This window comes from Cupressus sempervirens, chromosome 7, assembly GCF_028749045.1.
Source record: "Cupressus sempervirens isolate cs-2001-9-10 chromosome 7, ASM2874904v1, whole genome shotgun sequence".
In the NCBI taxonomy this organism is placed as follows: Eukaryota; Viridiplantae; Streptophyta; class Pinopsida; order Cupressales; family Cupressaceae; genus Cupressus; species Cupressus sempervirens.
This window is the reverse complement of record NC_143124.1, coordinates 310,552,465-310,572,819: the sequence shown is the minus strand read 5'-3', so window position 1 is coordinate 310,572,819 and position 20,355 is coordinate 310,552,465.

The window sequence follows — 20,355 nt, the reverse complement described above, 5'->3', positions numbered from 1 at the left end:
AAAGGTGATAAAATAAAAATTCAACAACGTTGTAATCACAATGCAAATTTATGTTGCAATGTGGTAATTCTATAGAGAGATTCTCTTAATGATGGGACATGCTGTCTTGTTTTTTGTTTTCAATTGGATTTCATTGCATAATATAAAAGTAAGCATATTACAGATAGAAAAAGGAAGCATATTAAATTCTTTTTATACCCAGGGTGCAAGAGACTAAAAACAGTATGTTTTGCTAGAAACCATTAAGAGAAAGCAGACAAGAAGTAAGGTGATGTAGAAAAAACAGTAGAAAAAACAAACGAACTTATATCAGTTTTCATTAGAAACGACAAAAACAATGTTAAATGTGGCGCTCTACATTAATGGCCGAAAGCATGTTCTTGGAAATGTTTTGTTCGAAAGGAACTATTCGGCACATTCGTTGCTTACTAATGATTTTATCATTTTCTTATTCAGGTTGGTCTTATCGTTCTCTTTTTTAAATGAACGCAATTGGATGCCGAGCCTTATTCAATGAATGACGACATACCGACATGTGCCGAGTACAGTAGAGTGGACCAGTAATGGCTTAGTCTTCGCACATTTACTACTATTTAATGATCTTAATATTCGAAATAATATATATTTAATTACATTGGATGATAGCGGCACTAAATTATCATTTTAAATTACTTTAACAAGGGAAGAAATTAAATAGCGTGAGACACCACTTTATCGAGAAAATCATCATAAAAAATGTATTCAAGAAGTAAGAGAATCATTACCTAACTTAGAACCAAACCAGCGGAAGAGCTTAAATAGCAAGCCCTACAGTTTATAAATAATAATAATTTCTTACAGACCCTACAGTTACATATTATCAGCATCAACTTTGAGATATATTACAGACCCTACAGTTTATAAATAATAATAACAATATATAATTATCACCTTTGACGTCACCTGCATTGAAAATTAGTTTTATCCATCTCGATTCAGTGGCATGTTTAATTTAGTGCGTTAGAAATACTAAATTTTTCACATTTGGACCACTTCATGTAACTTTTCTATTCAGATTTGTTCAATTATCACAGATCGTTTTAAAGCATGCACGTATACCCAATATTATCTTAGTACATCGCAAATATTTTATGTAAATAATCGGCAAACCATGACGTTCGCTATCATAAATTTAAGAGAACATAAGAAGTTAATGAAAAATATTGTTTTGTGGCAATGTTTCATGCATATCTTCGCAAATTCATTTGTATTTATTGTTCCAGTTGTTTTGTCTTTTTCCGTTTAGGATAACATGTGATTGACAGAGGGCTAAATTATTTGAGAGAAGTTGGTGGGAATAACAAATAACTAATCTTCTCGTTGGGTGAATTTTTTAACAAAAATTGCATCAGCCTCGTGAATGCAAAATACAAAAAAATCAAAATAAATTTATTCAAATTAGTGAAAAAATCTTTAACTAATTTTGAACAGTTCCAGAGGGAAAGTTAAAAGAGTAAGGAAGCATTACACGATCACCTTTGCATTCTATTTGAGAGAAAACAAAAGGTGCATGCAATCAATTTCTGCCTTCATGTTTTTATGGTTGATTGAAGTAGTATTGCATGAAGGAAAAATTAAATTAGTTACAATTTTTAGCAAAAAATTGAACACTTTAATCATATAATTAGAAAAGAAGGGAGAAATATAGATTTATAAATAGAAATGAAGGAAAATATAGATTTATAAATAGAAAGGATGTATACAAAGAGAGAACGATATGTTACTATAAGGACAAGTAAAGGTAGAATAATAGAGAGAATTGAAGAGAATTTCAAAAATATTAATTATTTTATTATTATAAGAAATATATAAATAACAAACAAAATTATATTATATGAATGAACTACTCATTTCTACCAATTCAATTATAAATTAAAATATTTATTTTTTTAAAAAAAAAATTATTACTTAAATCAATGTACCAAACTATGTAGTAAGTTTGAGGGGTAGTATTAATAGTATAAAAAAAATTGAGCATAGTGAAAAGATGGGTGGGAAGGAACAGGAACATGAGTGAGCCAGAAACGAGAGATGCCCCAAGTAGGTATAGGAGCAACTCCACTCTATCTAAAAACTAATTTAAAGAAATAACATTTTACAAATTACAAAAATAAACATCAATGTAAAACTAATAATAAATATATTTAAAGTAAGAAATATAAAACATTTAGCTCTATATTTGATTAAAATATCTAAATTGTACAAGTTAAAAAATATTTAACTCTATAAATTTGTATGATTTCTTCTTCATAAACTATCTTAAATAACAAATGTATTTCTATATTTGAAAGATAGTGATCATTAATATTGATTAGGCATTCATTTGTGAGGTGGAAATGAAATGATTGTTTTTAAAAAAGATAATCCACTTGTCACAATGTGGAAAAGATAAAGTTGTAATTAATGCATTCATTAATACATGATAGAGATGTTAGAAAATATTTGTAATTTTGTTGAAGAAAATTGAATTTTTTAATTGCCAAAAATAGAATGGTCCAATAGAACGAATGAAAAACGTGATTTATAAAATAATGAAAAATTAGAAAAAGATAAAAACATTTGAAGTTTCCTTTAATCTTTTAGATCCTATAGATTGGTTAGTTAAATTGAAAAATTGAATTGAATGAAAACAATAGTATTCTTGCCAAAGGTAGAAAATAATAATTGATATATAGCCTAGAGGTCAAAAAGGCGTATTCTAATTCATAATAATAGTTAATAATAATAACGAACATGATAGAATCTTCTCTCAAAAGTAGTGTTAAGTATATATCTTCGTTGCCCTGAAATTTATTGTATCCAAATTTCAATCAAAATATGCAAAGCAACATCAGAATTCGAGATTTAGAATGGGACAGAGGCTTATTCAATTTTGAATTAGTGGTGTCATGATTCCAAACCCTCTCGCTCATTTATAATGTCCAATATTTTCAATTTTCAAATTTTGGTGCTCAAGTATCAAGATATCACATGTTAATGAAAGGTGTTGAGATACTTGTTAGTCCCTACCTTATAGGCAAGGAACTAATGTTTTTGTTTCATCCCTTCTCAATTTCTTTTTTTCCAGCAAGTATCATATGTCTAAAGTTTTAGACTGATTATTTTAAAATTTATTTAACAGATGGAAAAAAAAATTCTGATTGGAGGAGGACTATTTTCCTGGGGTATAAATCCTATTTTTTGAACTGAAAAATCTGAAGAAAAAAAAATGTAAAAGATAAGAATGTAATAAATATTGTTGGCAAAATTTGTTTAATATTTTTTACAAACTTCTTAGTCAGTGCTGCATCAATAGAGACATGTTGTCAAATCGATCACATAATTACAGACACTTCATATGATGCATCATTGGGACTAAGATTGCATTTTTCTTTCCAATCTTAGTCACCTCACTCCTTCAGTTTGCTCCAGCAACTAGGTTTTATTTTTCACTCCTATTATCTTAGTGTTTCGAATTGTGAAAATTCATAAATATATAAGAAAAAAATATTTATCCCTTCAAGAGTCTTATCTTGATGATAATGGGTCAAAATATAAAAAGAAACATTGATAAAGGTGAAAGTTTAATCAAAATAGAAATATATATCAGCTTAGGATGGCTAACGTCAGGAATTTTGTCTTTTTAACCATATTGATATAGTTTGTTGCACCTTCTTTTCTATATACACTGGCATGTGGATCTCATTAATAAAATCTAGAATAAAATGTGGATATACTTTCTTTTTCAATTGTTTTTATTTTATTCTTAAAATGTGTGTGTGTGTGTGTATATATATATATATATATATATATATATATATATATATATATATATATATATATATATATATATATATATATATATATATATATATATATATATATATATATATATATATATATATATATATATATATATATATATATATATATATATATATATATATATATATTCTATGAAGCAATTTAAGATTGGCTACATTTTAAACTAAATTTTAGTTTTTAATTTATTTTTAAAATGTATATATTAATAAAAATAATAATCTATGAAGCAATTTAAGTTTGGCTACATTTTTAATAAATTTTTATTATATGAAGTATTTTACATGAACAACCTAAAATAGATATGAATGAAAAAATACATATGTAAAAGTATGAAATATCAAACGTCATGAAAATTTTTCACATAAAATAGTAGAAATGCATCTAGCGCAATCATTTATGTTTGTAATAGAGAATAGATGCCATTGTGGTCTTCTACAATAGTGACCTTTATTGTAGTCACCAAAAAATAAAATTATTATTAGAGTTGACTTTGGGGAGGTTGCATCAAATGCATCGCTAACAACTACAACCCCTGCTATAACCCTAAAAGGCAGGGACTCCTACTCACCAAGAGCACTTGTTTTTTTGTCTCCATCATTAATCTTAACCTTTAAAGGCCCATTTGGTAGTGGGAATATGAGTGTAATAGGCATATGTAAATTTTTAAAATTTTCAATTTAAAAAAAGCATAAATTTTTGGGTCTATGAAGTCCCCATCAAATTCTAATCGAGCCAAGCAAGAATAGGAATATGTATCTGCATTTTCTGTTCCAAAATAACTATTTGAGAGTGTCAAATCTAATTCTGATATTTGTATTCCCACAACCAAACAAATCCTAAGAGGTTAAGGTTCCCATTTTGATAAAAAAAAATCTTAACCTCTTGTACAAGGAAAAAAATTATGAATTTGGAATGTGTGACCAAATGTTGAGAAGGAATTAGATTGAGGTTTATGAATGAACAAAAAATAAATTGGAAAATAGAAGATGTGAACTGTTTGTTAGAATGCCTCAGTGGGGTATACTACTGCAAGAGATGAAGTAATTTGGCGTCAAATGGAACATCATAGATAGAAGGTCTAATTAGATAATAAGTTCAAGAGTCTTTGAACCAAGAACAAATGACACATGGGACAACGAATGTTCAAACTAACCTTGTGGAAATAAAGTGGCAAAATTGGCATGGAGCAAAGGAAAATATCACAATAATGATGCATATTTTTTGATAGAATGCCCAATAGTTTTTGGGGTACGAGTTGCAAGTTGTTTGAATAAATATCTAGAATATGTCATTTTAATAAATGAATCATACCACCTACAATTTGTGCACATTTAAAGAGAATCTATCAAGTCACATCTATAATAAGGTGAAACCATATAATCCAGTGATTGCCTCGAGAAGTGCTACGAGTACACATGCACAATACATTGGGATAGATTTATACAGACAACATTAGGGACTTTTTGATAAATTGCATGAGACAAGTTTTAGTTGATTGAAGTCTATTTGCAACATGGATAATGTTAGATCTGGGGAGACTATTTTTAGAGATCTTATATTAAATAAATGTTACTTTAATGTAAAAGCCTCTTTGACTACTGGACCCAAAAATGGAGTTCATTTTGTTTCCATCACATGGTCATCATTAAGGGTGAAAGCACAAATCTACGTCACCTTTTATAAAGGAAAATGATACTCAATGTGAACTATTCAACTTTAATGACTAAAAATGGTATTTGTGTTTAGAATTTGATGATGATGTAAAATGATGAAATCTATGAAATTGGATGAATTCTATGTCTATAATTTTTTTAAAAAGATTGAGTAACACTTTATTCATCTTTATAAATTTTCAAGTCATTTTATTAACTGTGAAAATAATAGGATGTGGCAAACAAGTATATGCCAATCATTTTTTTTCTCTTAGTTAAAAATATGTTATACATGACACATATACCTAGAGTAAAAGAAGGAAATATTAATTTTTGATGTATATTTTCTTTGTTATAAGTAGTCAAGGTCGGCCTTATTAGGAAAAAACTTTTATCTTCCTCTTGTAAAAAAATCCCTATCAAATCTACACCATTTTTATAAATAAATTACATATTCTTGAAGAGGTATCTCTCACCAAGTGATAAATATAATTTTTAAATTCGTTTTATAGGATTTACTTCTTTTTTTCCCCTTTTTGAGGGAGTATCTCATGAAATGTTAAAATATTAGATTTTAATATTTGAAAATTATAAGATATTATAACTAATTAAAATTGTACAAAATTTATATAATAATGATATTGAATCCAAGATCTTTAAAAGAGTTTTTTTAGTTTTTGCAAAAAAAAATAAGTTTTTATAGAAAAATAAGATTTGACGTAAATAGGTTTTGAGATCCTAAAAGTTGACCCAAGCCTATGCTTTTACCCAAGAATTAAATGACTACAATTGATAAGGGTAATAAGTATAAATTCACATTAAATCACCCTAGAATGTAGGTGTCAAGGCTTCTTCTACAACCACATAAAAAATGAAACGTAACGATTTGGGTTTTGAGTAGCTAGTAATCAACTATGGCAACGCAAAGATATAATAGACCAAATATGAAACCACCACTAAAAGGGGAATGATTCCTTTTAGTCATGCGAAATAGTGTAAGCAAATGAACCATTAGACAAAAATCCATTAATGCGAACAATTTCTTCTGCCTGATCAAGGGTAAAACTAAAAAGTTGTGTCATCTTTTAGGCTGATTTATTAGAATGACTAAATTTGAGTATTTCTATCTAAAAATCAATTTTTTTGAAACATATGATCTAGATAGATTTATTCTAACTAAGTTATATATTGTGTCACACTTTTCCAATTAGAAATGTCTATTAAATGCATGTTTTATACTAGTTTGTATCCAATTTCTAAAGAAATAAATTATTTTAGAAAATTGGTTTTTTAGTAACTCTTACTCTTTTTTATGATTTTTTTACATAACATATAAACACCATTTTATAGAGTTCAGTGTCAAAAATATTCTCAAATAGATTTTATAGTGTTTTAATTAGATATAGTATATTGTAATTAAAAAATTCTACAACCATGTATGTTAACATTCAAAAATATATCAGTTTTGAGAAAGAAAATAATAATAAATTATATCATTTTTAAAAAAAATTATATGGCATTCTAGAGAAGAGAGTAATCTTTTAGAATGTAGAATTCTTGTCCTGGTTAGAATATATTTTTTTTGAAAAATGTGGTGGGAGATGAAAACTATCGATTTCAGGTGAGTTGAAATTTGAATCATTATAAAAAAGAAGATATAGGTCTAAAGCCAATTTTTATTTTTTATTGTTCTAGATATATATATGTTATCTATACCATAGTTTGAGATTAAAGGAAAATAAGTTTATTTCCATATAGTTTTGTGGTGGGAACTAGATCCCTATTTTTTAGCATTTTTTAGTAGCTAAAAAATTATCTATAAAAATTAAGAAATTATATCAATTCTTATTCCAAATAATTATTAAAATTTATAATCCTAAAATTCATTCATTTCTACACATTTCATTATTTTTACTTCATTTTCAAATTCAAAATAATAATACTGATTTTATGTTATTGAAGGTGAATAGTTATACTTTTGTTAGCCTTTTCCTTTACAAAAGGGTGACATAGGCTTATGGTTTACCCTCAAGTGCATTATAGATTTATGAATACTTTATATTTAATTTCCTAATGAAGAGATGTGAAGAGATTTGAGTATATTAATAGTACAAAATGATCGACAAAATAGATGAGACTCCAAAATTTGGAGGTAGACTTCAGTATTATGGGGCCAATATTTACCTTGGCCAATGGATTCCATGGGGGATGGTTATGAATCATGCCACTTATTTGACATAATGCTTTAGAGGTTGTTAGTTCCTTCATCATTGCAATCAAAAAGTCCCAAAATTGTTAAACAAATAGATTAAAAAGGGATTTCAAACTAATTTTGAACAAATATAATAATCATATGGAAATGTGAGATGATTCATTTGCAAAAAGCTCTCAGTATTTCAAATTGATTTTGAACAAATATAATCATCTATGGAAATGTGAGGTTTTGAAGTCATTAAAAACCTTTAATAAAATATACAAGCTGAGTAGAAGGATAGTTTTAGAGATGGACACCTTTAGTCTCAAAGGGAATATCAAGATCAAATGAAGTGATTTCATGTCAAATTTAAGGATCTCCTATATCCTTACAATAAGCATACTACATTTTCAAAATTGGCATTGGTTCTGATATTTCTTCTTCGTCACTTAAAGGAAATGAAATGTTCATGAAAAAGAATGGTGATCAATAAAGATTATTGCATTAGATATGCTTAAAAGAGACTCTATAAAATCAGAAGCTATCAGATCAAGAGAAGACTCACTATCTTTTTTGTAAAAATCGCTTGTCCAAGATTTGAGTTTTCGTCTTTACAAATGGTAGCTTTTGGTAACTTTGGGTCAAAGGTTAACAATTTGAAGATTCTCAGGTTAATTTTAACAAGCTTAATTAACCTCCATAAATCACATAATTAGGAGGTAGCTATTAACTATCGAAGAGTAAATTTTAACCTCAAGTCTATAAAAGGGACCTTTTTTCTTTGTAAATGAGACATTTTGAAACTTGAAGAATTGAGAGGACATCTTTATTACTGAAGTAGTATTGCTTAATGTATTCATAACCAAGTTAATTTCAAAGTGTTTTAAATACCTTCATTTGTTCAAATTCTTATCAATTATATTCATTATAGGAGGATATAACATTTTGTTCTCTTTCTTTTGTAAAGACAATTAGTTAGTTAACAATCTATTATATGCAATCAAGCATGTTTCTTGGTATCTTGAAAATGTGCCTATTATATTTAAATTTGAAATTTCTTAATTCATAACTATATGATTAGCTTATTAGTATTAATGGTGGAGGTTGAATCTTTAACAATATGATTTCTTATTAGGAGTTTGTATATTCTTTGAGCAAGAATAACATGTTACAAATCTTGATACTTGTTATTATCTCTAACTGATGTTACCAAAATTACTCAAATAATTAATAGAAACATAACAAATAGAGAAAACAAAAATAAATATTAGAACTCCAAATTATTCTTTACTCTATTAGAATTATTTAAATAACTGACGGGGGGGGGGTGAATCAGTTATCCAAGGTCCAATGTTGTCCAAAATTTTTTTTTCTACAAATCCTTAATGGCCCATAACTTAAATTATCACACATGCAATTAAATATTAAAAAACCATGAAAAGTAAACATGCATCACACATAACACTAAGGATTTGATAACCAAGAAACCCTAAAAGAATAAGAAGGTAAAACTAGAGTGGGGATGATACCCACAAAATAACTACGCAATTGATTTCAACCACTTCTGATGGTCTGCCCTGTTAAAGACTACAACACATTGTTAAATGTGACCTTGTTAAAGGAATTAAGAACATTCAACTTGGAATGTCACCCTATTAAAGGATTTACATAGAGCTATTAGGCTCACCCAAGTCCATGGGATTTTAGGTCACCTTCTCAAAATAATCTTTCATCTCTCTCTAAGGACCTTCTGTCCTCTTCCTAGGGATCTCTTATCCTTCTCCTAAGGATCTCTTTATCCTTCTCCTGAGGATCTCTTTATCCTTCTCCTGGGGATCTCTATTCTTTTCCTGAGGCTTATCCACCTAGCTATTAAGCTAACCTAGCAATGTAGGATTTCAATATCTAATACAATGGTAAGAAAGTATTAGAATGGTTTTGACCTGATACAGATTGCAACCCTAACTATGCAGATTTCAGATCACTCTTCAATTCCTTTCTTTGCTTGGCTTCTCTTCCTTGCAGTGCTAATAGCTTGTTCACCCTTCAAGATCTATCTCCTTGAGTTCTTCCACTCATTATGCCAATGCAATCTCTGGTCACTTGATCAACTCAGAGTCTTGATTCTCTGTCCTTACTCCTCTTGGCTTCTTTGCATGATCACACTTATGACCAATTCCCTCTCATGCACGCACATTTGATCTCTGACCTATAACTCCTTAAAAAGAAGTTGTGTTCTTGATTTCCTGCTCAAATCTCCCTTTTGAACTTTTGGGTTTCAATGGATTAGGTAGGATACAATGTATCTATCCCATATCTTGTTTCTATCTAGACACTTCATGATACATCCATTAGCATTTTCCTTGGATTGGTTTGCATGGATTACATAGAATTTTGTGACATCTACTCATCATTCATAACTTCCAACTACTTCACAAAATTTGATGTAACAACCTTATCACTGCTGATCTGGTGAATCTTGTCTTAAAAAATAATGTAACAACTCAGCATTATTGGTTTACTGATGCTCAGTACCTTTTGTGTTACTCAGCTTCTTAATTTTATTTACTGGCCCTTGGCACCTGAAGCATTTTGCCTTGCCTCAGCACTTGAAAACTTACTCGACATCCATTATCTTTTTCTGCTACTTGGCACATGAAGGATTTTGTGTTACTTGGCATTTGAGTAATCACTCGGCTTATACTGAAGTTGAACTTTCTCGGCTTCAACTAAGAATCTGTCTGGTTCTAACTAGCTTGCTCAGCTCTTTCTAATGAACTTAGTTAATCCTTAAATCTTTGATATGTCTTAGTGTGTCTATCCTCTATGTCTTAGAGTATGTCATAAATACACTCTTTCATCAATGGCTTAGCTGATCCTTATACTTCATTACACCATCATAACTTCAACCTTTCTCTAGGTACTCTAGTTACATCTTATTGATTGCCACCTTCTTGTCAATCAGCCAATTAATAGTATTTGGATCACTAAAGAAATTGTCATTCCTGCAAGTAGCAAGTTTGACATCAATGATAAAACAATGATTGAAACATTTTTTACCAATTCCATTTCTCTTCATTCGTGATCTTTTCAATCATTTTTAACAATCTCCCTCTTTGGCATTGACGGAAAACCAAACTGATCAAATGATTAAGCTGATCAACTTAGTTACCACCAAAATTTAAATCCTTTGTTTTGCTTCTTCTTTTGGGCTACTGCATCCTTACTCTGTATTTTTGATCCTTCATAACTACTTGCTAAATCTTATTTATTCTTAATCTCCCTCTTTCTTATACATCTTTCATATATATCTCCCTCTTACTTTATATTGATTAGTTTCTCATATATCTCCTTCTTACTTGGTATTGATCAGTTTCTCCTATATCTCCCTCTTTGACATTAATGCCAAAGATGTAGCATCTTCAACATGCTAAATATAAGCTTTGCATTTTTATGTTTTCTCGTTCTGCCACCATGCTTGTTGTGACTGATCTGGAATTTATGTTCATGTTGTCATCCTCTGCATCATTCTTCTGATATTTCAATGATCTACTCCAATTGATGTAGGGCAGCTTCTATGTTTCTAAATAGACTGCTTGAGTTAGGGGCATTACCCCCAACTTGCCTCTAAGATATTCATATGCATCCTTGGGCAACGGTTTGGTGAAGATATCTACAGTTTGTTCCTTTGTGTGAATGTACTCCATCTTCACTTGTTTGTCTTCCACCAATTCTCTAACATAGTGATACTTGATTGCAATATGCTTGGTTTTTGCATGCATTACTGGATTCTTGGATATGTTTATAGCACTTTTTTTATCGCAATAAAGTGTCATAGGTTTGGTTACCTCTTCTTTCATTCCTTTCAATAGATGTTTAAGCCAGACAATGTTTGTGCAATTGACTACTGCTGCCACATATTCTGCTTCTGTAGTGGACTAAGATGTGCATGTTTGTTTCTTGCTAGTCCAAGTAACTAGCCTTTTACCTAAGAATAATGCTCCTCCACTTGTGCTTTTTCTGTCGTCAATGTTTCCTCCCCAATTTGTGTCTATGTATGTGTTGAGCTCAAACTTCTCATTCTTTTTGTAATATAGGCCAAAATAATCAATTCCTTTGAGATACCTCATTATCCTCTTTACTGCCATGAGATGATTTTCTCTAGGATTTGCAGAGAATCTTGCCACTATTCCAACTGCTAGTGCCATGTTTGGTCTTCTATGTACAACATATTGTAGTTTTCCAATCATGGATCTATACATTGTTTGATTGACTTCAGCTGATTCATCATTTTTAGATAGCTTATGTCCTATTGCCATTGGTGTGCTGACTGGTTTGGAGTCTTCCATTCCAAGCTTCTTGAGTATCTCCTTGATATATTTTGATTTTGTCACAAATAAACCATGTTTTAGTTGATGTACTTGCAATTCTACAAAGAATTTGATTTCTCCAAACATAGACATTTCAAACACATGTTTCATTTTGTCAGCAAAACTCTTGCAAAGCGCTTCCTTTCCTCCAAAAACTATATCATCCACAAATATTTTAGATACAAGAATATTCTTACCTTCTTTTGATTTGATGTACATGTTGTTGTTATCATCAATTCTTTCAAATCCTATTTGCACTAGATACTTATGAAGTCTCTCATACCAAGCTCTGGGAGCTTGCTTCAATCCATATAGAGCCTCATGTAGTTTACATACCTTATTTTTGTTCTTTTCATCAACAAAACCTTCTAGTTGATCTATGTAGACTTCCTCTTCAAGTATACCATTCAGAAATGCGGACTTAACATCCATTTGATAGACTTTAAATCCTTTGAAGGTTGTATATGCCAATAAGGTCCTTACTCCTTCCATTCTAGCAACTGGAGCAAAAGTTTCTCCATAATCTAGTCCTTCTTCTTGTGCATACCCTTTACAAACTAGTCTTGCCTTATTCCTTATGATTTCACCATTCTCATCTAACTTATTTCTAAACACCCACTTGGTTCCAATCACATTCTTATCAGTTGGTCTTGACACTGAGGTCCATGTCTTGTTCTTCTCAATTTGTTCTATTTCTTCTTTCATAGCATTATACCAGTCATCATCTGTTATGGCTTCACTTACTATTTTTTGTTCCACTTTGCTAAGCAGGCATGTTTCATTTCTGAGTCTATTCTGTTTCATTGGTCCTACCTCTTTGTTTCCAATAATTTGATCTGCAGGATGATGTCTTTTCACATACTTTGCCAATACAAGTTCTTTCCTTGTTTGCATATTGTCTCTTTCAGAATCTGTATCCTCATGCATATTTTCGTCAAGTATATGTTCATTTTCTTCTTGTTGGATATTCTCGAAATCTAAATGAACATTTTGTGTATTTTGCAGCTTGACTTTTGAATGTGTCTGTTGTTTGGCATTCACCGTCTATGACTTGGCAGATACTAGATTTTGTTGTTGATTGTCATTCTGAGTTGCAACTTCATCATCATTAGGTATACCTTCATAAAAGTATACAAAGGTCTTTTATTCCTCTCCTTTCTTAGTTTTTTCAATATTTTTAACTTTTGTAAGCTGATCAAATTTCACATTTGTCCTTTCTACTACTTTGTTAGTGTTAACATTCAAGCACTTATAAGATTTGCTTCTAGTAGAATAACCAAGAAATGTGCCTTCGTCACTCTTTGCATCAAACTTTCAATTCCTAGACTCTTTATATATATAGCATTTGCATCCAAATATTTTGGTTTTACATTAGGAGAATTCCCATACCATAACTCAAAAGGTGTTGCATTTGTACCTTTCTTGACTTGAACTCTATTGAGTGTGTAGACTGCAGTACTTATAGCTTCTCTCCAGTACTTGAGTGCAACATTTTTCTCCATCATTAAGATACAGGCACAATCAATAAGTTATCTATTCCTTCTCTTTACTATACCATTGTGAGGTGGAGTCTTGGGTGTTGATGTCTGCCTTTTAATTCCTCTTTCATTGCAGAACTCTTCAAATTCTCTTGATGTGAATTCACCTCCTCTATCAAATCTGAGACATTTTAGGCTCTTTCCATATTCTTTCTCAACTCTAGCCAAGTACCATTTGAACATTTGGAGTGCATCTAATTTTTGTTTCAGAAACATGACTATCATCATCCTTGAATAGTCATCTATAAATAGCATTCTGCATCTATCACCTTTGTAGCTCTATACTTCTATAGGACCACACAATTCAGTATGAACTAGCTCTAATACTTCTTTAGAAGTATAAACCTTGGTTTTGAAATTTGAGTTGGTCATCTTTCCTAGTTGGGATTGTTTGCACATGATGTTATCAGGTTTCTTCAACTTTGGTAGTCCTCTAACTTTCTTCATCTTGCTAATGCTTATCAGATTGTCAAAATTTACATGACATAGCCTCTTGTGCCATAATCATACATCATCAGTTTGAACAATAAGACAAGAAGCATCTTCCATGTCTAGATAAAACAAGTTACTCCTAGTCTAATCACCTTTTCCTATTAGACTTCCTTGAGAATCATAAATCTTAGCAATTCCTTTTTCAAATTCAACCTTACATCCTATGTTTCCTAACTGTGAGACACTTAACAAGTTATAATTTAGGCCTTCAATATAGTATGCATTGGCACATGATATCTTTTCAGTAAGCTTGATACTACCTTTCCCTTTGATCTGGCATGGTGCATTGTTACCAAATCTAACACTATTAACTTCATATTGAATAAAGGAAATGAACTTACTTTTGTCTCCAGTCATGTGATGAGAGCATCGATTTTCTATGATCCATCTATCATTCTTGTTCATGCAGGTTACTAGGGCAGTTGCTTCTTCTTCATTTGATTCATCCGTCATAGCCACATAGACTACTTCATCATCATTTTCGTCAGAGTCTTTTTCAACAATGTAGCATCTTTTGCTTTTACCTTTGTAGTCCTTGTTTTCTTCATTCTTGTTCTTCAAGTTGCCTCCATCCTTGCAATTTTTCTTTTGTGTGCATTTGGCTACAATATGACCAACTTCATTACAATTAAAACAAATGATTGGTAGCTTACCTGTGAATTTGCCTCTTCCTCTATGAAATCTTCTTGCTAGTAATGCCTCCAATTGGTCTACATAATCTTCATCAGTGCTGCTATCACTAGATACATACTTTTGTTTTCCATTCTTTTTCTTTGTTGGCATGTCATCATTGTCTTTTATCGTCATCTTAGCTTTGAATGCAGATTCAAATTTTTATGGCTTGTAGTTGTCAAAGTTGGATAGTTCAAAGGAAATGAGTCTTCCAATTATTCCTTCAAATGTCACTATGTTGCCTGGTACACACCTTAGCTCTTGGATGGCTGATACTCTTATAGCATAGATGGGAATAAAAGTTCTCAAGTATTTGCTGCATATTGTTTCTTCTGCTAACTGTCCTCCTAGGCTTCTTATGGCACTGACTACTTCCTTCATCCTTGCACTGTATTGAGTAGCATTCTCTCCTTCTTCCATTTTCATATCATCAAATTTTCCTCTTAAGCTTTCTCTTTTGGCTCTCTTGACATTGTCATCTCCTCCATAGATTCTTGATAATGTATTCCACATTTGATGTGAAGTATCACATCCTTTCATGTCATCATACTCGACATAGCTTAGTGCTGAAGCAATATCTAACATTGCTTGATTATGCTCCTTCTTCTTGCTTATATCATCTACAATGAGGGGTCCTCTAGGGTCTACATGATCAACTATAATTGAGGTCTTTGCATAGTCACCTATTGATCCAAAGTGTAGCTTCATCAGACTTTTCCATGCAACAAAATTCTTTGTTTAGCTTGGGAACTTCTCTCTTAGACATCTTGATCTTCCTGCTGCTGGTACCTTAAAAAAAATCAGTAGTGAGCTCTGATACCAATTGTTAGAATTATTTAGAATAACTAAGAGGGGGGGCGTGAATCAGTTATCCAAGGTCCAATGATGTCCAATAAAACTTTTTCTACAAATCCTTAATGGCACATAACTGAAATTATCATGCATGCAATTAAACATTAAAAAACCATGAAAAGTAAACATGCATCACACCATAACACTAAGGATTTGATAATCCAGAAACCCTCCAAGAATAAGAACGTAAAACTGGAGTGGTGATGATACCCATAAAATAACTGCGTAATTGATTTTAACCACTTCTAATGGTCTGCCCTGTTAAAGGCTACAACACATTGTTAAATGTGACCTTGTTAAAGGATTTAAGAACATTCAACTTGGAATGTCACCCTATTAAAGGATTTGCATAGAGCTCTTAGCCTCACCCAAGTCCATGAAAATTTTAGTCACCTTCTCAAAAGAATCTTTTATCCCTCTCTAAGGATCTTCTATCCTCCTCCTAAGGACCTTTTATCCTTCTCCTGAGGATCTCTTTATCCTTCTCCTAGGGATCTCTATTCTTTTCCTGAGGCTTATCCACCTAGCTGTTAAGCTAACCTAGCAATGTAGGATTTCAATATCTAATACAATGGTAAGAAAGTATTAGAAGGGTTTTGACTTGATACAGATTGCAACCCTAACTGTGTAGATTTCAGATCACTCTTCAATTCCTTTCTTTTCTTGGCTTCTCTTCCTTGTAGTTCTAATAGCTTGTTCACCCTTGAAGGTTTTTCTCCTTGAGTTCTTCCACTCATTATGGCGATGCAATATCTGTTCACTTGATTAACTCAGAGTCTTGATGCTCTTTTCTTACTCCTCTTGGCTTCTTCACATGGTCACACTTATGACCAATTCCCTCTCATGCACACATATTTGATCTTTGACCTATAACTCCTTATAAAGAAGTTCTATTCATGATTTCTCGCTCAAATATCCCTTTCCAAATTTAGGGTTTCAATGGATTAGGTAGGATACAATGTATCTGTCCCATATCTTGTTTCTATCTAGAAACTTCATGATACATCCATTAGCATTCACCTTCGATTGGTTTGCATGGATTACATAAAATTCTGTGACATCTACTCATCATTCATAACTTCCAACTACTTCACAAAATTTGATGTAATAACCTTATCGCTACTGATTTGGTGAATCTTGTCTTAAAAAATAATGTACCAACTCGACATTATTGGTTTACTGATGCTCATCACCTTTTTTATTACTTGACTTCTTAATGTTATTTACTGGTGCTCGGCACTTGAAGCATTTTGGCTTTGCTCGGCACTTGAAAAATTACTTGGCATTCATTATCTTTTTTCGCTACTCGGCACCTAAAGGATTCTTTGTTACTCGACATCTGAGTAATCACTCAGCTTATACTGAAGTTGAAATTGTTTGGCTTCAACTAAGAATTTGTTTGGTTCTAACTATCTTTCTCGGCTCTTTCTAATGAACTTAGTTAATCCTTACATCTTTGATATGTCTTAGTGTGTCTATCCTCTATGTCCTAGAGTATCTCATCAATACACTCTTTCATCAATAGCTTAGTTGATCCTTATACTTCATTACAACATCATAACTTCAACCTTTCTCTAGGTACTCTAGTTACATCTTATTGATGGCCACCTCCTTGTCAATCAACCAATTAATAGTATTTGGATCACTAAAGCAATTATCATTCTTGCAAGTAGAAAGTTTGACATCAATGACAAAACAATGATTGAAACATTCTTTACCGATTCCATTTCTCTTCATTCATGATCTTTTCAATCATTTCCAACATATTCATCTTCCCAATTCTCTTCCCCTACAATGAGAGGAAATAAAAATCTGAAATTACCATTTTTGACAAAAAAAATTATAAAACTAATTTTTAGTCTTTTTTGGTAATTGTTTAAAACATCTCAACAAAAGATGAATTTATTTTTTGAAGCTTCCTAAAAATGATGAAAAGATGAACAAAAAAGTAACATTCAAAATTGGAAGTAATATTTAAAGGTTATTAGTAAATATCAACTTTCTAAAAACTAAGAAAAGCATTAAAAGCTCTTTAAAAACTACTAAAAGATCATGTATCGGAAAGCCTCTAAAATATCCTGTATTATTCTCCTTTGGTTGAAGGAATGCAACTCCTGTAACTTGGTTTTGAATGTGTATAATTTTATTTCTTAAACTTTTCCTTCCATTGTATCAAACATTGATTTTATTAACTTAGAGGAATGCAAGTTTACTCCTTCCTTGTCTTCCATTTTTTTGACATTTTATCATTCATCTTTGCATGTCACTAGATCCATCTTCCCATTATTTTTCTTAATCTATATTCTACTCAATATCTTCTCAGTGTTTAAAATCCAAAATTTAATTTCTTCTATATAAACCTTTGTACCATAATAATTTATGTCTTCAACATATAATATATTAACATATCCACCATTGTGACATTTAAGATAATACCTTTGGGAACATTCATATACCTCATTAGAAAAATCCGAAACATCTTCATTAGAAATCTCAATATAAATAACCATTTCTATTTCATCATTCTTAAGATAAGGCTAAAAATGATAAAAAGACTCTTCTACAACAATGTTTATCTTTCTTTCTTCAATTCTTGATGTCAAATAGTCATGGGTATACAAACCATTTCATTTTTTGGATCTTCCTTTATTTTTTTCATTTCTTCCTTCCTTTTGTTCTTTTGAATAATCTTCTAAATATGCCATGTAATCTTCTTCTTGACTAACATGTACTATTTTGCATTTCTAATTGCATTAGCTTTCTCAATTATTGAAATTTTTTTTGTAATTCTCTTAACATTTCTTTCAACTCTAATCACCTCATCCCTTCCTTCATTATCTTCCTCTCTTTCTCTTTTATTTTCTTTTCTTCTTTCCTCTTCTACAAATACTTCATCAATAAATCCAACTCTTCAAATGGGTCCATCCTTTGCCACAACTGAATCTTTTCTATTTTCTACCTCAATTTTTAAGAAACCGATTCCTCTTCTCAACCTACATAAACATAGACTCATAACCACAAAAATATTAAAATATTATTTTGTTGGACCTTCTGAGCTTTGATACCAAATGATGGAGCCAAAATTCCTCAAATAATTAACAGAAACATAAGAGATAAAGAAAAGAAAAATAAATATTAGAACTCAAAATTATTCTTTATTCATCTTCCCAATTCTCTTCCCCTACAAAGAGAGGAAATACAAATTTAAATACAAACCTGAAATAACCATGTTTGACATTTTTTTCATAAAACCATTTTTTTGCCATTTTTGGTAATTTGTTACAAAAAAAACTCAAAAAAGATGATTTTTTCTTAAAGCTTCCTAAACATGAGATAAGATGAACTACCAACTAACATTCAAAATTGGAAGTAATATATCAAGGTTATTAATAAAAACAAATTTCTAAAAACTAAGAAAAATATTAAAAGAATTTTTAAAAAATACTAAAAGATCATGCATCAAAAAGCCACTAAAAGATCCTATGTCACTAACCCTTTTAAAACTTAAAATGCACATCATATAAGGGACCTTTCCCTATTGACACAAAGGAAGTTCAATTATTAAAGGCCTATCAAACCATTGTAAATAATTTAGGGCATACACTATGTTAGGCCAAGTTACATCATTTTCAAGGGACAAATCTATTTACAAACAATATTAATTCAATGCCATGCTTCATTTAGTGTGTCAGAATGTGAAGAAAGTTCACAATTGGACTAGTTTATGGACCTTTTCTATTTTGATGGGTCCAATGATGATATTCTATTTTTAACCATTAACACATGTATTAGCTAAATATGTTACCAATATTTCATGTGCATTATTAAAGCACAATCACATTCAAACATAAATTTGTTGAAAATTATGAAATCTCATGACAGTCAAAATCAACAAGATAGCATTACTAAATGCAAGATCTTTTAACTCTCATTTTATACTCTATTATAATGAGTAGTCCCAACTTTATTAAATAAATAAATGGTAGATGTGGTCTATTAAATGTCACTCTTATAATGGTGTATGGTAGTTTGTACAAAGTTTATAATTAGATTTTATATATTTGTATATATTGTTGTATAGTTTCTTTAATTTAGTTCTCTTAGTAGTTCATTTCAACAATTATTATTGTTAAATAGTATCATATTTTAAAGTGAACACTTTATTTGATTGTATTTATTTCTATGTTCTCTTCTACATTCATAATGATAGTCTACAAACTAATTTTAGTGTAAGACTTTTATCAATTATTTTAATTAATTTTATCATTATTTTTTTTAATAAACATATGAATTATTATATTAATTTCTATATAAGCTTGTTTTGAAAAATTTCCATCATTTTAGTTGGGAGGGTATATTTCAATGACTTTGTGCTAACAATATTATTATCAGTGTCAGAATCTCTTAAAAGACTCAAAAAATGTGATCATAAAAACCCATGCAAGGTACCCATTTCAAATTCACTCTCCCTAATGGAGGTTTAATATGTTATACATAATTAGCTACTTTATGAACCCATCTACCGATAATACATGGTATAATATGGGCTATAGTATTTCATTATAGTAATTTTGTGTCTATCTTATTCAAGAGTTGGTCTAGAAATTTGCAAATTTAACATTCTTTTAATTTACCATGATATATAATTCATGATCAAATTTCTTCACTAAATAATAAAATCTCACATAGCAGACTCTTTGATACAAGAGCATCCTCGATGTGAGGGCAATCTTGCATCACCC